A 23,713-nucleotide genomic window follows, 5' to 3' on the forward strand; every position below is an offset into this window, starting at 1 on the left:
CCCCCACACACACTAACCCCCCACACACACACTAACCCTCCCTCACACACACTAACCCCCCACACGCACTAACCCCTCCACACACTGACCCCACACCACACACACTGACCCCCTTCCACACACACACTAACCCCCCCCACACACACTAACACCCCCACTCATACTAACACCCACACACACTGTTCCCCCTCCCACCCACACACACTAAACCACACCCACACACCCTGACACACACTAATCTCCCACATACACACTAACCCCCCACACACACTCCCCCACCCCACACACACTAACCCCCCACACACACACTCCCCCACCCCACACACACTAAACCACCCCCACACACCCCACACACACTGACCCCCCACACACACACTAACCCCCACCACACACACACTAACCCCCCCACACACACTCCCCCACCCCACACACACTAACCCTCCCACACACATTCCCCCACCCCACACACACTAACCCCCCAAACACACTCCCCCACCGCAGACACACTAACCTCCCACACACACACTCCCCCACCCCACACACACTAACACCCCACACACACACTAACCCACCCCACACACACTAACCCCCCACACACACTAACCCCCACCACACACACACTAACCCCCCCCACACACACACTAACCCCCACCACACACACACTAACCATCCCACACACACACTAACCCCCACCACACACATACTAACCCCCCCCAGTCACACTAACCCTCCCACACACACACTAACCCCCACCACACACACATTAAACCCCCCCCCCCCAGACATACTAACCCTCCCACACACACACTAACCCCCACCACACACACACTAACCCTCCCACACACACACTAACCCTCCCTCACACACACTAACCCCCCATACACACACTAACCCCCACCACACACACACTACCCCCCCCACACACACACTAACCCCCACCACACACACACTAACCCTCCCACACACACACTAACCCCCACCACACGCACACTAACCCCCACCACACACACACTAACCCCCACCACACACACACGAACCCCCCCAGACACACTAACCCTCCCACACACACACTAACCCCCACCACACACACACTAACCCCCCCCCCAGACATACTAACCCTCCCACACACACACTAACCCCCACCACACACACACACTAACCCTCCCACACACACACTAACCCTCCCTCACACACACTAACCCCAACCACACACACTACCCCCCCCCACACACACTAACCCTCCCTCACACACACTAACCCCCCCCACACACACTAACCCCCACCACACACACACTACCCCCCACAACACACACACACTAACCCCCACCACACACACACTAACCCTCCCACACACACACTAACCCCCACCACACACACACTAACCCCCCCCAGACATACTAACCCTCCCACACACACACTAACCCCCACCACACTCACACTAACCCTCCCACACACACACTACCCCTCCCTCACACACACTAACCCCCACCACACACACACTAACCCCCCCCCACACACACCAACCCTCCCTCACACACACTAACCCCCCACACACACTCACTAACCCCCCCCACACACACTAACCCCCCCCACACACACTAACCCTCCCACACACACACTAACCCTCCCTCACACACACTAACCCCCCCCCCCCACACACACACTAACCCTCCCACACACACACTAACCCCCACCACACACACACTAACCCTCCCACACACACACTAACCCTCCCACACACACACTAACCCTCCCTCACACACACTAATCCCCCACACACACACTAACCCCCCACACACACACTAACCCCCCACACACACACTAACCCCCCCACACACACTAACCCTCCCTCACACACACTAATCGCCCTCACACACACACTAGCTACCCCACCCACACAAACACACATACTAACCCCCCACACACATTAATCCCCACCCCTCACACACACTAGCCCCTTCACACACACTAAACCCCCCACACACTAAACCCCCCAAATAAACACACACACAAACACCCCCACACACACTATCCCCCACACACACAATAACCACCCCAACACACACTAACCCCCCACACACACACTAACACCCCCACACACACTAACACCCCCACACACACTAACCACACCCAAAACACACTAACCCCCACCACACACACACTAACACCCCCACACACACTATCACACCCAACACACAATAACCACCCCAACACACACTAACCCCCACCGCACACACACTAACCCCCCCACACACACTAATACACCCAACACACACTAACCACACCCAACACACAATAACCACCCCAACACACACTAACCCCCACCACACACACACTAACCCCCCCCCCACACACACTAACACACCCAACACACACTAACCCCCACCACACACACTAACGCCCCCACACACACTAACCCCCCCCCCCACACACTAACCCCCACCACACACTAAACCCCCCACACACACTAACACCCCCAACACACACTAACCACACCCAACAAACACTAACCCCCACCACACACACACTAGCCCCCCCCCCCACACACACAATAAACTCCTCCCCAACACACACCGACCACACCCAACACACAATAACCACCCCAACACACACTAACCCCCACCACACACACACTAACCCCCCCACACACACACTAACACACCCAACACACACTAACCACAACCAACACACACTAATAACACCCAACACACACTAACCCCCACCACACACACTAACACCCCCACACACACTAACCCCCCCCCCACACACTAACCCCCACCACACACTAAACCCCCCACACACACTAACACCCCCAACACACACTAACCACACCCAACAAAAACTAACCCCCACCACACACACACTAGCCCCCCCCACACACACAATAAACTCCTCCCCCACACACACTAACTCACCGCCCGCACACACTAACCCACTCCACACACACTATCCGTCCCACACACACACACACACACACACACTAACCCCCCCACACACAAACAGCCCCTCACACACTAACATCCCCACTACACACACACTAACCCCACACACACTAACCTCCGCAACAAATACACCCAATGAAAAAGCTGTTTCAGATACTCTGTGCTGCATATAGTTAACCATTTACTGCTCAATAATCCCTGGGAGCATGAAGCAGGCAGTGTGGTCCGTACGCCCCCAATTAAGAGGCTGTTTCAGAGACCTCTGTGCTGTACGTATTTAACCATTTACTGCTCAATAATCCCTGGGAGCAGGGGTCACGAAGTGTGGCCTCGAGAACCCCAATTAAAAAGCTGATTCAGAGACCTCTGTGCTGTATATGGTTAACCATTTAATTATCAATAATCCTTGGGAGCAGGGAACAGGCAGTGTGGTCTCGGGAGCCCCCAATTAAAAAGGTGTTTCAGATACTCTGTGCTGTATATAGTTAACCATTTACTGCTCAATAATCACTGGGAGCAGGGGACAGGCAGTGTGGCCTCAGGAGCCCCCAGTTAAAAAGGTGTATCAGATACTCTGTGCTGTATATAGTTAACCATTTACTGCTCAATAATCCCTGGGAACAGGGGACAGGCAGTGTGGCCTCGGGAGCCGCCAATTAAAAAGGTGTTTCAGAGACCTCTGTGCTGTATGTATTTAACCATTTACTGCTCAATAATCCCTGGGAGCAGGGGTCAGGCAGTGTGGTCCGGGAGACACCAATTAAAATGCTGTGTCAGAGACCTCTGTGCTGTATATAGTTAACCATTTACTTCTCAATAATCCCTGGGAGCAGTGTACAGGCAGTGTGCCCTCGGGAGCCCCCAATTAAAAAGCTGTTTCAGAGACCTGTGTGCTGTATATAGCTAACCATTTACAGCTCAATAATCCCTGGGAGCAGGGCTCAGGCAGTGTGGTCCGGGAGACCCCAATTAAAATGCTGTGTCAGATACCTCTGTGCTGTATATAGTTAACCATTTACTGCTAAATAATCCCTGGGAGCAGGGGACAGGCAGTGTGTCCTCGGGAGCCGCCAATTAAAAAGCTGTTTCAGAGACCTCTGTGCTGTATATAGTTAACCATTTACTGCTCAATAATCCCTGGGAGCAGGGTAGAGGCAGTGAGGCCTCGGGAGCCCCCCATTAAAAGGCTGTTTCAGAGACCTCTGTGCTGTACGTATTTAACCATTTACTGCTCAATAATCCCTGGGAGCAGGGGTCACGCAGTGTGGCCTCGAGAACTCCAATTAAAAAGCTGATTCATAGACCTCTGTGCTGCATAGGGTTAACCATTTAATTATCAATAATCCCTGGGAGCAGGGAACAGGCAGTGTGGCCTCAGGAGCCCCCAATTAAAAAGCTGTTTCAGATACTCTGTGCAGTATATAGTTAACCATTTACTGCTCAATAATCCCTGGGAGCAGGGGCCAGGCAGTGTGGCCTCCGGAGTCCCCAATTAAAAGGCTGTTTCAGAGACCTCTGTGCTGTACTTATTTAACCATTTACTGCTCAATAATCCCTGGGAGCAGGGAACAGGCAGTGTGGCCTCAGGAGCCCCCAGTTAAAAAGCTGTTTCAGATACTCTATGCTGTATATAGTAAACCATTTACTGCTCAATAATCCCTGGGAGCGGGGGAAAGGCAGTGTGGCCTCCGGAGCCCCCAATTAAAAGGCTGTTTCAGAGACCTCTCTGCTGTACTTATTTAACCATTTACTGCTCAATAATCCCTGGGAGCAGGGGTCACGCAGCGTGGCCTCGAGAACCCCAATTAAAAAGCTGATTCAGAGACCTCTGTGCTGTATATGGTTAACCATTTAATTATCAATAATCCCTGGGAGCAGGGAACAGGCAGTGTGGTCCGTGAGCCACAATTAAAAAGCTGTTCAGAGACGTCTTTGCTGTATATGGTTAACGATTTACTGCTCAATAATCCCTGGGAGCATGGGTCAGGCAGTGTGGCCTCGGGAGCCGCCAATTAAAAAGGTGTTTCAGAGAACTCTGTGCTGTATATAGTTAACCATTTACTGCTCAATAATCCCTGGGAGCAGGGTAGAGGCAGTGTGGCCTCGGGAGCCCCCAATTAAAAGGCTGTTTCAGAGATCTCTGTGCTGTATGTATTTAACCATTTACTGCTCAATAATCCCTGGGAGCAGGGGTCAGGCAGTGTGGTCCGGGAGACCCCAATTAAAATGCTGTGTCAGAGACCTCTGTGCTGTATATAGTTAACCATTTACTTCTCAATAATCCCTGGGAGCAGGGGACAGGCAGTGTGGCTTCGGGAGCCGCCAATTAAAAAGCTGTTTCAGAGACCCCTGTGCTGTATATAGTTAACCACTTACTTCTCAATAATCACTGGGAGCAGGGGACAGGCAGTGTGGCCTCGGGAGCCCCCAATTAAAAGGCTGTTTCAGAGACCTCTGTGCTGTACGTATTTAACCATTTACTGCTCAATAATCCCTGGGAGCAGGGGTCACGCAGTGTGGCCTCGAGAACCCCAATTAAAAAGCTGATTCAAAGACCTCTGTGCTGTATATGGTTAACCATTTAATTATCAATAATCCCTGGGAGCAGGGAACAGGCAGTGTGGTCCGTGAGCCACAATTAAAAAGCTGTTCAGAGATGTCTTTGCTGTATATGGTTAACGATTTACTGCTCAATAATCCCTGGGAGCAGGGGTCAGGCAGTGTGGCCTCGGGAACCCCCAATTGAAAAGCTGTTTCAGAGACCTCTGTGCTGTATATATTTAACCATTTACTGCTCAATAATCCCTGGGAGCAGGGGACAGGCAGTGTGGTCAGGGGCCCACCAGTTAAAATGCAGTGTCAGAGACCACTGCACCTGTATATATAGTTAACCATTTACTGCTCAATAATCCCTGGGAGCAGGGGACAGGCATTGTGGCCTCGGGAGCCCCCAATGAAAAAGCTGTTTGGGAGACCTTTGTGCTGTACAGGGTTAAACATTTACTGCTCAATAATCCCTGGGAGGAGGGGACAGGCAGTGTGGCCTCGGGAGCCCCCAATTAAAAAGCTGAATCAGTGACCTCTGTGCAGTATATAGTTAACCATTTACTTCTCAATAATCCCTGGGAGCAGGGGACAGGCAGTGTGGCCTCGGGAGCCCCCAATTAAAAAGCTGTTTCAGATACTCTGTGCTGTATATAGTTAACCATTTACTGCTCAATAATCCCTGGGAGCAGGGGACAGGCAGTGTGGTCCGGGAGCCCCCAATTAAAAAGCTGTTTCAGAGACCTCTGTGCTGTATATAGTTAACCATTTACTGCTCAATAATCCCTGGGAGCAGGGTTGAGGCAGTGAGGCCTCGGGAGCCCCCAATTAAAAGGCTGTTTCAGAGACCTCTGTACTATACGTATTTAACCATTTACTGCTCAATAATCCCTGGGAGCAGGGGTCACGCAGTGTGGCCTCGAGAACCCCAATTAAAAAGCTGATTCAGAGACCTCTGTGCTGTATATGGCTAACCATTTAATTATCAATAATCCCTGGGAGCAGGGAACAGGCAATGTGGTCCGTGAGCCACAATTAAAAAGCTGTTCGAAGACGTCTTTGCTGTATATGGTTAACGATTTACTGCTCAATAATCCCTGGGAGCAGGGGTCAGGCAGTGTGGCCTCGGGAACCCCCAATTGAAAAGCTGTTTCAGAGACCTTTGTGCTGTATATAGTTAACCAATTACTGCTCAATGATCCCTGGAAGCAGGGGGAAGGCAGTTTGGATTCGGGAGCCCCCAATTAAAAAGCTGTTTCAGAGACCTCTATGCTGTATATAGTTAACCGTGTACTTCCCAATAATCCCTGGGAGCAGGGGACAGGCAGTGTGGCCTTGGGAGCCCCCAATTAAAAAGCTGTTTCAGAGACCTCTGTGCTGTATATAATTAACCATTTACTTCTCAATAGTCCCTGGGAGCAGGGGACAGGCAGTGTGGTCCGGGAGCCCTCAATTAAAAAGCTGTTTCAGAGTCCTCTGTGCTTTATATAGTTGACCATTTACTTCTCAATAAACCCTGGGAGAAGGGACAGGCAGGTGGGCCTCGGGAGCCCCCAATTAAAAAGCTGTTTCAGACATCTCTGTGCCTGTATAGAGTTAACCATTTACTGCTCAGCAATCCCTGGGAACAGGGGTCAGGCAGTGTGGCCTCGGGAGCCCCCAATTAAAAAGCTGTTTCAGAGACCTCTGTGCCTGTATAGAGTTAACCATTTACTGCTCAATAATCCCTTGGAGCAGGGAACAGGCAGTGTGGCCTCGGAGCCCCAATTAAAAGGCTGTTTCAGAGACTTCTGTGCTGTATATAGTTAACTATTTACTGCTCAATAATCCCTGGGAGCAGGGGACAGGCAGTGTGGGCTCGGGAGCCCCCAATTAAAAAGCTGTTCCAGAGACCTCTGTGCTGTATATAGTTAACCATTTACTGCTCAGTAATCCCTGGGAGCAGGGGACAGGCAGTGCGGCCTCGGGAGCCCACAATTAAATAACTGTTTCAGAGACCTCTGTGCCTGTATATAGTTAACCATTTACTGCTCAATAATCCCTGAGAGCAAGGGTCAGGCAGTGTGGCCTCGGGAGCCCCCAATTAAAAAGCTGTTTCAGTGACCTCTGCGCCTGTATATAGTTAACCATTTACTGCTCAATAATCTCTGGGAGCAAGGGACAGGCAGTGTGGTCCGGGAGCTCCAATTTAAAAAGCTGTTTCAGTGACCTCTGCGCCTGTATATAGTTAACCATTTACTGCTCAATAATCCTTCGGAGCAGGGTACAGGCAGTGTGGCCTCAGGCGCCCCCAATTAAAAAACTGTTTCAGAGACCTCTGTGCTGTATACAGTTAACCATTTACTGCTCAATAATCCCTGGGAGCAGGGGACAGGCGGTGTAGCCTTGGGAGCCCCCAATTAAAAAGCTGCTTCAGAGGCCTCTGTCCTGTATACAGTTAACCATTTACTGCTCAATAATCCCTGGGAGCAGGGGACAGGCAGTGTGGCTCCGGGAGCCCCCAATTAAAAGCTGTTTCAGATACTCTGTGCTGTATATAGTTAACCATTTACTGCTCAATAATCCCTGGGAGCAGGGGACAGGCAGTGTGGCCTCGGGAGCCCCCAGTTAAAAAGGTGTTTTAGAGAACTCTGTGCTGTATATAGTTAACCATTTACTGCTCAATAATCCCTGGGAGCAGAGGACAGGCAGTGTGGCCTCGGGAGCCCCCAATTAAAAAGCTGTTTCAGAGGCCTCTGTGCTGTATATAGTTAACCATTTACTGCTCAATAATCCCTGGGAGAAGGGGTCAGGCAGTGTGGCCTCGGGAGCCCCCAGTTAAAAAGCTGTTTCAGTGACCTCTGTGCTGTACGTAGTTAACCATCTCCTGCTAAATAATCCCTGGGAGCAGGGGACATGCAGTGTGGCCTCGGGAGCCCCCAATTAAAAAGCTGTTTCAGTGACCTCTGTGCTGTACGTAGTTAACCATCTCCTGCTCAATAATCTCTGGGAGCAGGGTCAGGCAGTGTGGCCTACGGAGCCCCCAATTAAAAAGCTGAATCAGTGACCTCTGTGCTGTATATACTTAACCATTTATTGCTCAACAATCCCTGGGAGCAGGGGACAGGCAGTGTGGCCTTGGGAGCCCCCAATTAAAAAGCTGTTTCAGAGGCCTCTGTGCATTATATCGTTAACCATTTACTGCTCAATAATCCCTGGGAGCAGGGGACAGGCAGTTTGGCCTTGTGAGTCACCAATTAAAAAGCTGTTTCAGAGACCTTTGTGCCTGTGTATAGTTAACCATTTACTGCTCAAAATCCCTGGGAGCAGGGGACAGGCAGTTTGGCCTCGGGGGCCCCCAATTAAAAAGCTGTTTCAGATACTCTGTGCTGTATATAGTTAACCATTTACTGCTCAATAATCCCTGCGAGCAGGGGACAGGCAGTGTGGCCTCGGGAGTCCCCAGTTAAAAAGGTGTTTCAGATACCCTGTGCTGTATATAGTTAACCATTTACTGCTCAATAATCCCTGGGAGCAACAGACAGGCAGTGTGGCCTCGGGAGCCCCCAGTTAAAAAGGTGTTTCAGATACTCTGTGCTGTATATAGTTAACCATTTACTGCTCAATAATCCCTGGGAGCAGGGTAGAGGCAGTGAGGCCTCGGGAGCCCCCCATTAAAAGGCTGTTTCAGAGACCTCTGTGCTGTACGTATTTAACCATTTACTGCTCAATAATCCCTGGGAGCAGGGGTCACGCAGTGTGGCCTCGAGAACTCCAATTAAAAAGCTGATTCATAGACCTCTGTGCTGCATAGGGTTAACCATTTAATTATCAATAATCCCTGGGAGCAGGGAACAGGCAGTGTGGCCTCAGGAGCCCCCAATTAAAAAGCTGTTTCAGATACTCTGTGCAGTATATAGTTAACCATTTACTGCTCAATAATCCCTGGGAGCAGGGGCCAGGCAGTGTGGCCTCCGGAGTCCCCAATTATAAGGCTGTTTCAGAGACCTCTGTGCTGTACTTATTTAACCATTTACTGCTCAATAATCCCTGGGAGCAGGGAACAGGCAGTGTGGCCTCAGGAGCCCCCAGTTAAAAAGCTGTTTCAGATACTCTATGCTGTATATAGTAAACCATTTACTGCTCAATAATCCCTGGGAGCGGGGGAAAGGCAGTGTGGCCTCCGGAGCCCCCAATTAAAAGGCTGTTTCAGAGACCTCTGTGCTGTACTTATTTAACCATTTACTGCTCAATAATCCCTGGGAGCAGGGGTCACGCAGCGTGGCCTCGAGAACCCCAATTAAAAAGCTGATTCAGAGACCTCTGTGCTGTATATGGTTAACCATTTAATTATCAATAATCCCTGGGAGCAGGGAACAGGCAGTGTGGTCCGTGAGCCACAATTAAAAAGCTGTTCAGAGACGTCTTTGCTTTATATGGTTAACGATTTACTGCTCAATAATCCCTGGGAGCATGGGTCAGGCAGTGTGGCCTCGGGAGCCGCCAATTAAAAAGGTGTTTCAGAGAACTCTGTGCTGTATATAGTTAACCATTTACTGCTCAATAATCCCTGGGAGCAGGGTAGAGGCAGTGTGGCCTCGGGAGCCCCCAATTAAAAGGCTGTTTCAGAGATCTCTGTGCTGTATGTATTTAACCATTTACTGCTCAATAATCCCTGGGAGCAGGGGTCAGGCAGTGTGGTCCGGGAGACCCCAATTAAAATGCTGTGTCAGAGACCTCTGTGCTGTATATAGTTAACCATTTACTTCTCAATTATCCCTGGGAGCAGGGGACAGGCAGTGTGGCTTCGGGAGCCGCCAATTAAAAAGCTGTTTCAGAGACCTCTGTGCTGTATATAGTTAACCACTTACTTCTCAATAATCACTGGGAGCAGGGGACAGGCAGTGTGGCCTCGGGAGCCCCCAATTAAAAGGCTGTTTCAGAGACCTCTGTGCTGTACGTATTTAACCATTTACTGCTCAATAATCCCTGGGAGCAGGGGTCACGCAGTGTGGCCTCGAGAACCCCAATTAAAAAGCTGATTCAGAGACCTCTGTGCTGTATATGGTTAACCATTTAATTATCAATAATCCCTGGGAGCAGGGAACAGGCAGTGTGGTCCGTGAGCCACAATTAAAAAGCTGTTCAGAGATGTCTTTGCTGTATATGGTTAACGATTTACTGCTCAATAATCCCTGGGAGCAGGGGTCAGGCAGTGTGGCCTCGGGAACCCCCAATTGAAAAGCTGTTTCAGAGACCTCTGTGCTGTATATATTTAACCATTTACTGCTCAATAATCCCTGGGAGCAGGGGACAGGCAGTGTGGTCAGGGGCCCACCAGTTAAAATGCAGTGTCAGAGACCACTGCACCTGTATATATAGTTAACCATTTACTGCTAAATAATCCCTGGGAGCAGGGGACAGGCATTGTGGCCTCGGGAGCCCCCAATGAAAAAGCTGTTTGGGAGACCTTTGTGCTGTACAGGGTTAAACATTTACTGCTCAATAATCCCTGGGAGGAGGGGACAGGCAGTGTGGCCTCGGGAGCCCCCAATTAAAAAGCTGAATCAGTGACCTCTGTGCAGTATATAGTTAACCATTTACTTCTCAATAATCCCTGGGAGCAGGGGACAGGCAGTGTGGCCTCGGGAGCCCCCAATTAAAAAGCTGTTTCAGATACTCTGTGCTGTATATAGTTAACCATTTACTGCTCAATAATCCCTGGGAGCAGGGGACAGGCAGTGTGGTCCGGGAGCCCCCAATTAAAAAGCTGTTTCAGAGACCTCTGTGCTGTATATAGTTAACCATTTACTGCTCAATAATCCCTGGGAGCAGGGTTGAGGCAGTGAGGCCTCGGGAGCCCCCAATTAAAAGGCTGTTTCAGAGACCTCTGTACTATACGTATTTAACCATTTACTGCTCAATAATCCCTGGGAGCAGGGGTCACGCAGTGTGGCCTCGAGAACCCCAATTAAAAAGCTGATTCAGAGACCTCCGCGCTGTATATGGCTAACCATTTAATTATCAATAATCCCTGGGAGCAGGGAACAGGCAGTGTGGTCCGTGAGCCACAATTAAAAAGCTGTTCAAAGACGTCTTTGCTGTATATGGTTAACGATTTACTGCTCAATAATCCCTGGGAGCAGGGGTCAGGCAGTGTGGCCTCGGGAACCCCCAATTGAAAAGCTGTTTCAGAGACCTTTGTGCTGTATATAGTTAACCAATTACTGCTCAATGATCCCTGGAAGCAGGGGGAAGGCAGTTTGGATTCGGGAGCCCCCAATTAAAAAGCTGTTTCAGAGACCTCTATGCTGTATATAGTTAACCGTGTACTTCCCAATAATCCCTGGGAGCAGGGGACAGGCAGTGTGGCCTTGGGAGCCCCCAATTAAAAAGCTGTTTCAGAGACCTCTGTGCTGTATATAATTAACCATTTACTTCTCAATAGTCCCTGGGAGCAGGGGACAGGCAGTGTGGTCCGGGAGCCCTCAATTAAAAAGCTGTTTCAGAGTCCTCTGTGCTTTATATAGTTGACCATTTACTTCTCAATAAACCCTGGGAGAAGGGACAGGCAGGTTGGCCTCGGGAGCCCCCAATTAAAAAGCTGTTTCAGACATCTCTGTGCCTGTATAGAGTTAACCATTTACTGCTCAGCAATCCCTGGGAACAGGGGTCAGGCAGTGTGGCCTCGGGAGCCCCCAATTAAAAAGCTGTTTCAGAGACCTCTGTGCCTGTATAGAGTTAACCATTTACTGCTCAATAATCCCTTGGAGCAGGGAACAGGCAGTGTGGCCTCGGAGCCCCAATTAAAAGGCTGTTTCAGAGACTTCTGTGCTGTATATAGTTAACTATTTACTGCTCAATAATCCCTGGGAGCAGGGGACAGGCAGTGTGGGCTCGGGAGCCCCCAATTAAAAAGCTGTTCCAGAGACCTCTGTGCTGTATATAGTTAACCATTTACTGCTCAGTAATCCCTGGGAGCAGGGGACAGGCAGTGCGGCCTCGGGAGCCCACAATTAAATAACTGTTTCAGAGACCTCTGTGCCTGTATAGTTAACCATTTACTGCTCAATAATCCCTGAGAGCAAGGGTCAGGCAGTGTGGCCTCGGGAGCCCCCAATTAAAAAGCTGTTTCAGTGACCTCTGCGCCTGTATATAGTTAACCATTTACTGCTCAATAATCTCTGGGAGCAAGGGACAGGCAGTGTGGTCCGGGAGCTCCAATTTAAAAAGCTGTTTCAGTGACCTCTGCGCCTGTATATAGTTAACCATTTACTGCTCAATAATCCTTCGGAGCAGGGTACAGGCAGTGTGGCCTCAGGCGCCCCCAATTAAAAAACTGTTTCAGAGACCTCTGTGCTGTATACAGTTAACCATTTACTGCTCAATAATCCCTGGGAGCAGGGGACAGGCGGTGTAGCCTTGGGAGCCCCCAATTAAAAAGCTGCTTCAGAGGCCTCTGTCCTGTATACAGTTAACCATCTCCTGCTCAATAATCCCTGGGAGCAGAGGACAGGCAGTGTGGCCTCGGGAGCCCCCAATTAAAAAGCTGTTTCAGAGGCCTCTGTGCTGTATATAGTTAACCATTTACTGCTCAATAATCCCTGGGAGAAGGGGTCAGGCAGTGTGGCCTCGGGAGCCCCCAGTTAAAAAGCTGTTTCAGTGACCTCTGTGCTGTACGTAGTTAACCATCTCCTGCTAAATAATCCCTGGGAGCAGGGGACATGCAGTGTGGCCTCGGGAGCCCCCAATTAAAAAGCTGTTTCAGTGACCTCTGTGCTGTACGTAGTTAACCATCTCCTGCTCAATAATCTCTGGGAGCAGGGTCAGGCAGTGTGGCCTAGGGAGCCCCCAATTAAAAAGCTGAATCAGTGACCTCTGTGCTGTATATACTTAACCATTTATTGCTCAACAATCCCTGGGAGCAGGGGACAGGCAGTGTGGCCTTGGGAGCCCCCAATTAAAAAGCTGTTTCAGAGGCCTCTGTGCATTATATCGTTAACCATTTACTGCTCAATAATCCCTGGGAGCAGGGGACAGGCAGTTTGGCCTTGTGAGTCACCAATTAAAAAGCTGTTTCAGAGACCTTTGTGCCTGTGTATAGTTAACCATTTACTGCTCAAAATCCCTGGGAGCAGGGGACAGGCAGTTTGGCCTCGGGGGCCCCCAATTAAAAAGCTGTTTCAGATACTCTGTGCTGTATATAGTTAACCATTTACTGCTCAATAATCCCTGCGAGCAGGGGACAGGCAGTGTGGCCTCGGGAGTCCCCAGTTAAAAAGGTGTTTCAGATACCCTGTGCTGTATATAGTTAACCATTTACTGCTCAATAATCCCTGGGAGCAACGGACAGGCAGTGTGGCCTCGGGAGCCCCCAGTTAAAAAGGTGTTTCAGATACTCTGTGCTGTATATAGTTAACCATTTACTGCTCAATAATCCCTCTGAGCAGGGGACAGGCAGTGTGGTCCGGGAGCTCCCAATTAAAAAGCTGTTTCAGAGACCTCTGTGCTGTATATAGTTAATCATTTACTGCTCAATAATCCCTGGGAGCAGGGGACAGACAGTGTGGCTTCGGGAGCCCCCAATTAAAAAAACTGTTTCAGAGGCCTCTGTGCCGTATATAGTTAACCAATTACTGCTCAATAATCCCTGGGAGCAGGGGTAGGATGTTTGGCCTTGGGAGTCCCAATTAAAAAGCTGTTTCAGAGACCTTTGTGCCTGTATATAGTTAACCAATTACTGCTCAATAATCCCTGGAAGCAGGGGGAAGGCAGTTTGGCCTCGGGAGCCCCCAATTAAAAAGCTGTTTCAGAGACCTCTATGCTGTATAAAGTGAACCGTGTACTTCCCAATAATCCCTGGGAGCAGGGGACAGGCAGTGTGGCCTCGGGAGCTCCCAATTAAAAAGCTGTTTCAGAGACCTCTGTGCCTGTATATAGTTAACCATTTACTTCTCAATAACCCCTGGCAGCGGGGGACAGCCAGTGAGGCCTTGGGAGCCCCCAATTAAAAAGCTGTTTCAGAGACCTCTGTGCTGTATATAATTAACCATTTACTTCTCAATAATCCCTGGGAGCAGGGGACAGGCAGTGTGGTCCGGGAGCCCCCAATTAAAAAGCTGTTTCAGTGATCTCTGCGCCTGTATACAGTTAACCATTTACTGCTCAATAATCCCTGGGAGAAGGGACAGGCAGGTTGGCCTCGGGAGCCCCCAATTAAAAAGCTGTTTCAGACATCTCTGTGCCTGTATAGAGTTAACCATTTACTGCTCAGCAATCCCAGGGAACAGGGGTCAGGCAGTGTGGCCTCGGGAGCCCCCAATTAAAAAGCTGTTTCAGAGACCTCTGTGCCTGTATAGAGTTAACCATTTACTGCTCAATAATCCCTTGGAGCAGGGGACAGGCAGTGTGGCCTCGGGAGCCCCAATTAAAAGGCCGTTTCAGAGACTTCTGTGCTGTACATAGTTAACCATTTACTGCTCAATAATCCCTGGGAGCAGGGGACAGGCAGTGTGGCCTCGGGAGCCCCCAATTAAAAGGTTGTTTCAGAGACTGTGCTGTATATAGTTAACCATTTACTGCTCAATAATCCCTGGGAGCAGGGGACAGGCAGTGTGGCCTCGGGAGCCCCCAATTAAAAAGCTGTTTCAGAGACATCTGTGCCTGTATATAGTTAACCATTTACTTCTCAATAACCCCTGGCAGCGGGGGACAGCCAGTGAGGCCTTGGGAGCCCCCAATTAAAAAGCTGTTTCAGAGACCTCTGTGCTGTATATAATTAACCATTTACTTCTCAATAATCCCTGGGAGCAGGGGACAGGCAGTGTGGTCCGGGAGCCCCCAATTAAAAAGCTGTTTCAGTGATCTCTGCGCCTGTATACAGTTAACCATTTACTGCTCAATAATCCCTGGGAGAAGGGACAGGCAGGTTGGCCTCGGGAGCCCCAATTAAAAAGCTGTTTCAGACATCTCTGTGCCTGTATAGAGTTAACCATTTACTGCTCAGCAATCCCAGGGAACAGGGGTCAGGCAGTGTGGCCTCGGGAGCCCCCAATTAAAAAGCTGTTTCAGAGACCTCTGTGCCTGTATAGAGTTAACCATTTACTGCTCAATAATCCCTTGGAGCAGGGGACAGGCAGTGTGGCCTCGGGAGCCCCAATTAAAAGGCCGTTTCAGAGACTTCTGTGCTGTACATAGTTAACCATTTACTGCTCAATAATCCCTGGGAGCAGGGGACAGGCAGTGTGGCCTCGGGAGCCCCCAATTAAAAGGTTGTTTCAGAGACCTCTGTGCTGTATATAGTTAACCATTTACTGCTCAATAATCCCTGGGAGCAGGGGACAGGCAGTGTGGCCTCGGGAGCCCCCAATTAAAAAGCTGTTTCAGAGACATCTGTGCCTATATATAGTTAACCATTTACTGCTCAATAATCCCTGGGAGCAGGGGACAGGCAGTGTGGCCTCGGGAGCCCCCAATTAAAAAGCTGTTTCAGAGTCATCTGTGCCTGTATTTAGTTAACCATTTACTGCTCAATAATCCCTGAGAGCAAGGGTCAGGCAGTGTGGCCTCGGGAGCTCCCAATTAATAAGCTGTTTCAGTGACCTCTGCGCCTGTATATAGTTAACCATTTACTGCTCAATAATCCCTGGGAGCAAGGGACAGGCAGTGTGGTCCGGGAGCACCCATTTAAAAAAACTGTTTCAGAGGCCTCTGTGCTGTATATAGTTAACCAATTACTGCTCACTAATCCCTGGGAGCAGGGGACAGGCAGTTTGGCCTCGGGAGCCCCGAATTAAAAAGCTGTTTCAGAGACCTCTATGCTGTATATGGTGAACCGTGTACTTCCCAATAATCCCTGGGAGCAGGGGACAGGCAGTGTGGCCTCGGGAACCCCCAATTGAAAAGCTGTTTCAGAGACCTCTGTGCTGTATATATTTAACCATTTACTGCTCAATAATCCCTGGGAGCAGGGGACAGGCAGTGTGGTCAGGGGCCCACCAGTTAAAATGAAGTGTCAGAGACCACTGCACCTGTATATAGTTAACCATTTACTGCTCAATAATCCCTGGGAGCAGGGGACAGGCAGTGTGGCCTCGGGAGCCCCCAATGAAAAAGCTGTTTGGGAGACCTTTGTGCTGTACAGGGTTAAACATTTACTGCTCAATAATCCCTGGGAGCAGGGGACAGGTAGTGTGGCCTCGGGAGCCCCCAGTTAAAAAGGTGTTTCAGATACTCTGTGCTGTATACAGTTAACCATTTACTGCTCAATAATCCCTGGGAGCAGGGGACAGGCAGTGTGGCCTCGGGAGCCCCCAATTAAAAAGCTGAATCAGTGACCTCTGTGCAGTACATAGTTAACCATTTACTTCTCAATAATCCCTGGGAGCAGGGGTCAGGCAGTGTGGCCTCGGGAACCCCCAATTGAAAAGCTCTTTCAGAGACCTCTGTGCTGTATATATTTAACCATTTACAGCTCAATAATCCCTGGGAGCAGGGGACAGGCAGTGTGGTCAGGGGCCCACCAGTTAAAATGCAGTGTCAGAGACCACTGCACCTGTATATATAGTTAACCATTTACTGCTCAATAATCCCTGGGAGCAGGGGACAGGCAGTGTGGCCTCGGGAGCCCCCAATGCAAAAGCTGTTTGGGAGACCTTTGTGCTGTACAGGGTTAAACATTTACTGCTCAATAATCCCTGGGAGCAGGGGACAGGCAGTGTGGCCTCGGGAGCCCCCAATTAAAAAGCTGAATCAGTGACCTCTGTGCAGTATATAGTTAACCATTTACTTCTCAATAATCCCTGGGAGCAGGGTTCAGGCAGTGTGGCCTCGAGAACCCCCAATTGAAAAGCTGTTTCAGAGACCTCTGTGCTGTATATATTTAACCATTTACTGCTCAATAATCCCTGGGAGCAGGGGACAGGCAGTGTGGTCAGGGGCCCACCAGATAAAATGCCGTGTCAGAGACCACTGCACCTGTATATAGTTAACCATTTACTGCTCAATAATCCCTTGGAGCAGGGGACAGGCAGTGTGGCCTCGGGAGCCCCCAATGAAAAAGCTGTTTGGGAGACCTTTGTGCTGTACAGGGTTAAACATTTACTGCTCAATAATCCCTGGGAGCAGGGGACAGGCAGTGTGGCCTCGGGAGCCCCCAATTAAAAAGCTGAATCAGTGACCTCTGTGCAGTATATAGTTAACCATTTACTTCTCAATAATCCCTGGGAGCAGGGGACAGGCAGTGTGGCCTCGGGAGCCCCCAATGAAAAAGCTGTTTCAGATACTCTGTGCTGTATATAGTTAACCATTTACTGCTAAATAATCCCTGGGAGCAGGGGACAGGCAGTGTGGTCCGGGAGCCCCCAATTAAAAAGCTGTTTCGGAGACCTCTGTGCTGTATATAGTTAACCATTTACTGCTCAATAATCCCTGGGAGCAGGGGACAGGCAGTGTGGTCCGGGAGCCCCCAATTAAAATGCTGTGTCAGAGGACACTGCGCTGTATATAGTTAACCATTTACTGCTCAATAATCCCTTGGAGCAGGGGACAGGCAGTGTGGCCTCTCAGCACCCAATGAAAAAGTTGTTTGGGAGACGTCTGTGCTGTATACAGTTAACCATTTACTTCCCAATAATCCCTGGCAGCAGGGAAAAGGCAGTGTGGCCTCAGGAGCCCCCAATTAAATGGCTGTTTCAGAGACCTCTGTGCTGTACGTATTTAACCATTTACTGCTCAATAATCCCTGGGAGCAGGGGTCAGGCAGTGTGGCCTCGGGAGCCCCCAGTTAAAAAGGTGTTTCAGATACTCTGTGCTGTATATAGTTAACCATTTACTGCTCAATAATCCCTGTGAGTAGGGGATAGGCAGTGTGGACTCGGGAGCCCCCAATTAAAAAGCTGTTTCAGAGACCTCTGTGCAGTATATAATTAACCATTTACTTCTCAATAATCCCTGGGAGCAGGGAGCAGGCAGTGTGGCCTCGGAAGCCCCCAATTAAAAAACTGTTTCAGAGACCTCTGTGCTGTATATAGTTAACCATTTACTTCTCAATAGTCCCTGGGAGCAGGGGACAGGCAGTGTGGTCCGTGAGCCCCCAATTAAAAAGCTGTTTCAGAGACGTCTTTGCTGTATATGGTTAACCATTTACTGCTCAGTAATCCCTGGGAGCAGGGGGCAGGCAGGGTGGCCTCGGGAGCCCCCAATTAAAAAGCTGTTTCAGAGACCTGTGTGCTGTATATAGCTAACCATTTACTGCTCAATAATCCCTGGGAGCAGGGGTCAGGCAGTGTGGTCCGGGAGACCCCAATTAAAATGCTGTGTCAGAGACCTCTGTGCTGTATATAGTTAACCATTTACTGCTCAATAATCCCTGAGAGCAGGGAACAGGCAGTGTGGCCTCGGGAGCCCCCAATTAAAAAGCTGTTTCAGAGACAAAGAACAAAGAACAAAGAACAAAGAAATGTACAGCACAGGAACAGGCCCTTCGGCCCTCCAAGCCCGTGCCGACCATACTGCCCGACTAAACTACAATCTTCTACACTTCCTGGGTCCGTATCCTTCTATTCCCATCCTATTCATATATTTGTCAAGATGCCCCTTAAATGTCCCTATCGTCCCTGCCTCCACTACCTCCTCCGGTAGTGAGTTCCAGGCACCCACTACCCTCTGCGTAAAAAACTTGCCTCGTACATCTACTCTAAACTTTGCCCCTCTCACCTTAAACCTATGCCCCCTAGTAATTGACCCCTCTACCCTGGGGAAAAGCCTCTGACTATCCACTCTGTCTATGCCCCTCATAATTTTGTATACCTCTATCAGGTCGCCCCTCAACCTCCTTCGTTCCAGTGAGAACAAACCGAGTTTATTCAATCGCTCCTCATAGCTTATGCCCTCCATACCAGGCAACATTCTGGTAAATCTCTTCTGCACCCTCTCTAAAGCCTCCACATCCTTCTGGTAGTGTGGCGACCAGAATTGAACACTATACTCCAAGTGTGGCCTAACTAAGGTTCTATACAGCTGCAACATGACTTGCCAATTCTTATACTCAATGCCCCGGCCAATGAAGGCAAGCATGCCGTATGCCTTCTTGACTACCTTCTCCACCTGTGTTGCCCCTTTCAATGACCTGTGGACCTGTACTCCTAGATCTCTTTGACTTTCAATACTCTTGAGGGTTCTACCATTCACTGTATATTCCCTACCTGCATTAGCCCTTCCAAAATGCATTACCTCACATTTGTCCAGGTTAAACTCCATCTGCCATCTCTCCGCCCAAGTCTCCAGACAATCTAAATCCTGCTGTATCCTCAGACAGTCCTCATCGCTATCCGCAATTCCACCAACCTTTGTGTCGTCTGCAAACTTACTAATCAGACCAGTTACATTTTCCTCCAAATCATTTATATATACTACAAAGAGCAAAGGTCCCAGCACTGATCCCTGTGGAACACCACTGGTCACAGCCCTCCAATTAGAAAAGCATCCCTCCATTGCTACCCTCTGCCTTCTATGGCCTAGCCAGTTCTGTATCCACCTTGCCAGTTCACCCCTGATCCCGTGTGACTTCACCTTTTGTACTAGTCTACCATGAGGGACCTTGTCAAAGGCCTTACTGAAGTCCATATAGACAACATCTACTGCCCTACCTGCATCAATCATCTTAGTGACCTCCTCGAAAAACTCTATCAAGTTAGTGAGACACGACCTCCCCTTCACAAAACCGTGCTGCCTCTCACTAATACGTCCATTTGCTTCCAAATGGGAGTAGATCCTGTCTCGAAGAATTCTCTCCAGTAATTTCCCTACCACTGAAGTAAGGCTCACCGGCCTGTAGTTCCCGGGATTATCCCTGCCACCCTTCTTAAACAGAGGAACAACATTGGCTATTCTCCAGTCCACCGGGACATCCCCTGAAGACAGCGAGGGGGGATGATACAGACCTCTGTGCTGTATATAGTTAACCATTTGCTTCTCAATAATCCCTGGGAGCAGGGGACTGGCAGTGTGGTCCATGAGCCCCAAATTAAAAAGCTGTTTCAGAGACGTCTTTGCTGTATATGGTTAACCATTTACTGCTCAATAATCCCTGGGAGCAGGGGTCAGGCAGTGTGGCCTCGGAAGCCCCCAGTTAAAAAGGTGTTTCAGATACTCTGTGCTGTATATAGTTAACCATTTACTGCTCAATAATCCCTGGGAGTAGGGGATAGGCAGTGTGGACTCGGGAGCCCCCAATTAAAAAGCTGTTTCAGAGACCTCTGTGCCTGTATATAGTTAACCATTTACTGCTCAATAAACCCTGGGAGCAGGGGACAGGCAGTGTGGTCCGGGAGCCCACAATTAAAAAGCTGCTTCAGAGACCTCTGTGCAGTATATAATTAACCATTTACTTCTCAATAATCCCTGGGAGCAGGGAGCAGGCAGTGTGGCCTCGGAAGCCCCCAATTAAAAAGCTGTTTCAGAGACCTCTGTGCTGTATATAGTTAACCATTTACTTCTCAATAATCCCTGGGAGCAGGGAGCAGGCAGTGTGGCCTCGGAAGCCCCCAATTAAAAAGCTGTTTCAGAGACCTCTGTGCTGTATATAGTTAACCATTTACTTCTCAATAGTCCCTTGGAGCAGGGGACAGGCAGTGTGGTCCGTGAGCCCCCAATTAAAAAGCTGTTTCAGAGACGTCTTTGCTGTATATGGTTAACCATTTACTGCTCAATAATCCCTGGGAGCAGGGGGCAGGCAGGGTGGCCTCGGGAGCCCCAATTAAAAAGCTGTTTCAGAGACCTGTGTGCTGTATATAGCTCACCATTTACTGCTCAATAATCCCTGGGAGCAGGGGTCAGGCAGTGTGGTCGGGGAGACCCCAATTAAAATGCTGTGTCAGAGACCTCTGTGCTGTATATAGTTAACCATTTACTGCTCAATAATCCCTGGGAGCAGGGAACAGGCAGTGTGGCCTCGGGAGCCCCCAATTAAATAGCTGTTTCAGAGACCTCTGTGCTGTATATAGTTCACCATTTGCTTCTCAATAATCCCTGGGAGCAGGGGACAGGCAGTGTGGCCTCGGGAGCCCCCAATTAAAAAGCTGTTTCAGAGACGTCTTTGCTGTATATGGTTAACCATTTACTGCTCAATAATCCCTGGGAGCAGGGGGCAGGCAGGGTGGCCTCGGGAGCCCCCAATTAAAAAGCTGTTTCAGAGACCTGTGTGCTGTATATAGCTAACCATTTACTGCTCAATAATCCCTGGGAGCAGGGTAGAGGCAGTGCGGCCTCGGGAGCCCCCAATTAAAAAGCTGATTCAGAGACCTCTGAGCTGTATATGGTTAACCATTTAATTATCAATAATCCCTGGGAGCAGGGAACAGGCAGTGTGGCCTCAGGAGCCCCCAATTAAAAAGCTGTTTCAGAGACCTCTGTGCTGTATATAGTTAACCATTTACAGCTCAATAATCCCTGGGAGCAGGGGGCAGGCGGTGTGGCCTCGGGAGCCCCCAATTAAAAAGCTGTTTCAGAGACCTCTGTGCTGTATATAGTTAACCATTTACTGCTCAATAATCCCTGGGAGCAGGGGACAGGCAGTGTGGCCTCGGGAGCCCCCAATTAAAAAGGTGTTCCAGATACTCTGTGCTGTATACAGTTAAAAATTTACTGCTCAATAATCCCTGGGAGCAGGGGACAGGCAGTGTGGCCTCGGGAGCCCCCAGTTAAAAAGGTGTTTCAGATACTCTGTGCTGTATAAAGTTAACCATTTCCTGCTCAATAATCCCTCTGAGCAGGGGACAGGCAGTGTGGACCGGGAGCTCCCAATTAAAAAGCTGTTTCAGGGACCTCTGTGCTGTATATAGTTAATCATTTACTGCTCAATAATCCCTGGGAGCAGGGGACAGACGGTGTGGCTTCGGGAGTCCCCAATTAAAAAGCTGTTTCAGAGACCTTTGTGCTGTATATAGTTCACACATTACTGCTCAATAATCCCTGGAAGCAGGGGGAAGGCAGTTTGGATTCGGGAGCCCCCAATTAAAAAGCTGTTTCAGAGACCTCTATGCTGTATATAGTTAACCGTGTACTTCCCAATAATCCCTGGGAGCAGGGGACAGGCAGTGTGGCCTTGGGAGCCCCCAATTAAAAAGCTGTTTCAGAGACCTCTGTGCTGTATATAATTAACCATTTACTTCTCAATAATCCCTGGGAGCAGGGGACAGGCAGTGTGGTCCGGGAGCCCCCAATTAAAAAGCAGTTTCAGAGACCTCTGTGCTGTATATAATTAACCATTTACTTCTCAATAATCCCTGGGAGCAGGGGACAGGCAGTGTGGTCCGGGAGCCCTCAATTGAAAAGCTGTTTCAGAGTCCTCTGTGCTTTATATAGTTGACAATTTACTTCTCAATAAACCGTGGGAGAAGGGACAGGCAGGTTGGCCTCGGGAGCCACCAATTAAAAAGCTGTTTCAGACATCTCTGTGCCTGTACAGAGTTAACCATTTACTGCTCAGAAATCCCAGGGAACAGGGGTCAGGCAGTGTGGCCTCGGGAGCCCCCAATTAAAAAGCTGTTTCAGAGACCTCTGTGCCTGTATAGAGTTAACCATTTACTGCTCAATAATCCCTTGGAGCAGGGGACAGGCAGTGTGGCCTCGGGAGCCCCAATTAAAAGGCCGTTTCAGAGACTTCTGTGCTGTACATAGTTAACCATTTACTGCTCAATAATCCCTGGGAGCAGGGGACAGGCAGTGTGGCCTCGGGAGCCCCCAATTAAAAGGTTGTTTCAGAGACCTCTGTGCTGTATATAGTTAACCATTTACTGCTCAATAAGCCCTGGGAGCAGGGGACAGGCAGTGTGGCCTCGGGAGCCCCCAATTAAAAAGCTGTTTCAGAGACATCTGTGCCTGTATATAGTTAACCATTTACTGCTCAATAATCCCTGAGAGCAAGGGTCAGGCAGTGTGGCCTCGGGATCTCCCAATTAATAAGCTGTTTCAGTGACCTCTGCGCCTGTATATAGTTAACCATTTACTGCTCAATAATCCCTGGGAGCAAGGGACAGGCAGTGTGGTCCGGGAGCACCCATTTAAAAAAACTTTTTCAGAGGCCTCTGAGCTGTATATAGTTAACCAATTACTGCTCACTAATCCCTGGGAGCAGGGGAAAGGCAGTTTGGCCTCGGGAGCCCCGAATTAAAAAGCTGTTTCAGAGACCTCTATGCTGTATATGGTGAACCGTGTACTTCCCAATAATCCCTGGGAGCAGGGGACAG

The sequence above is a fragment of the Scyliorhinus torazame genome, chromosome 5, assembly GCF_047496885.1.
Source record: "Scyliorhinus torazame isolate Kashiwa2021f chromosome 5, sScyTor2.1, whole genome shotgun sequence".
NCBI lineage: Eukaryota > Metazoa > Chordata > Chondrichthyes > Carcharhiniformes > Scyliorhinidae > Scyliorhinus > Scyliorhinus torazame.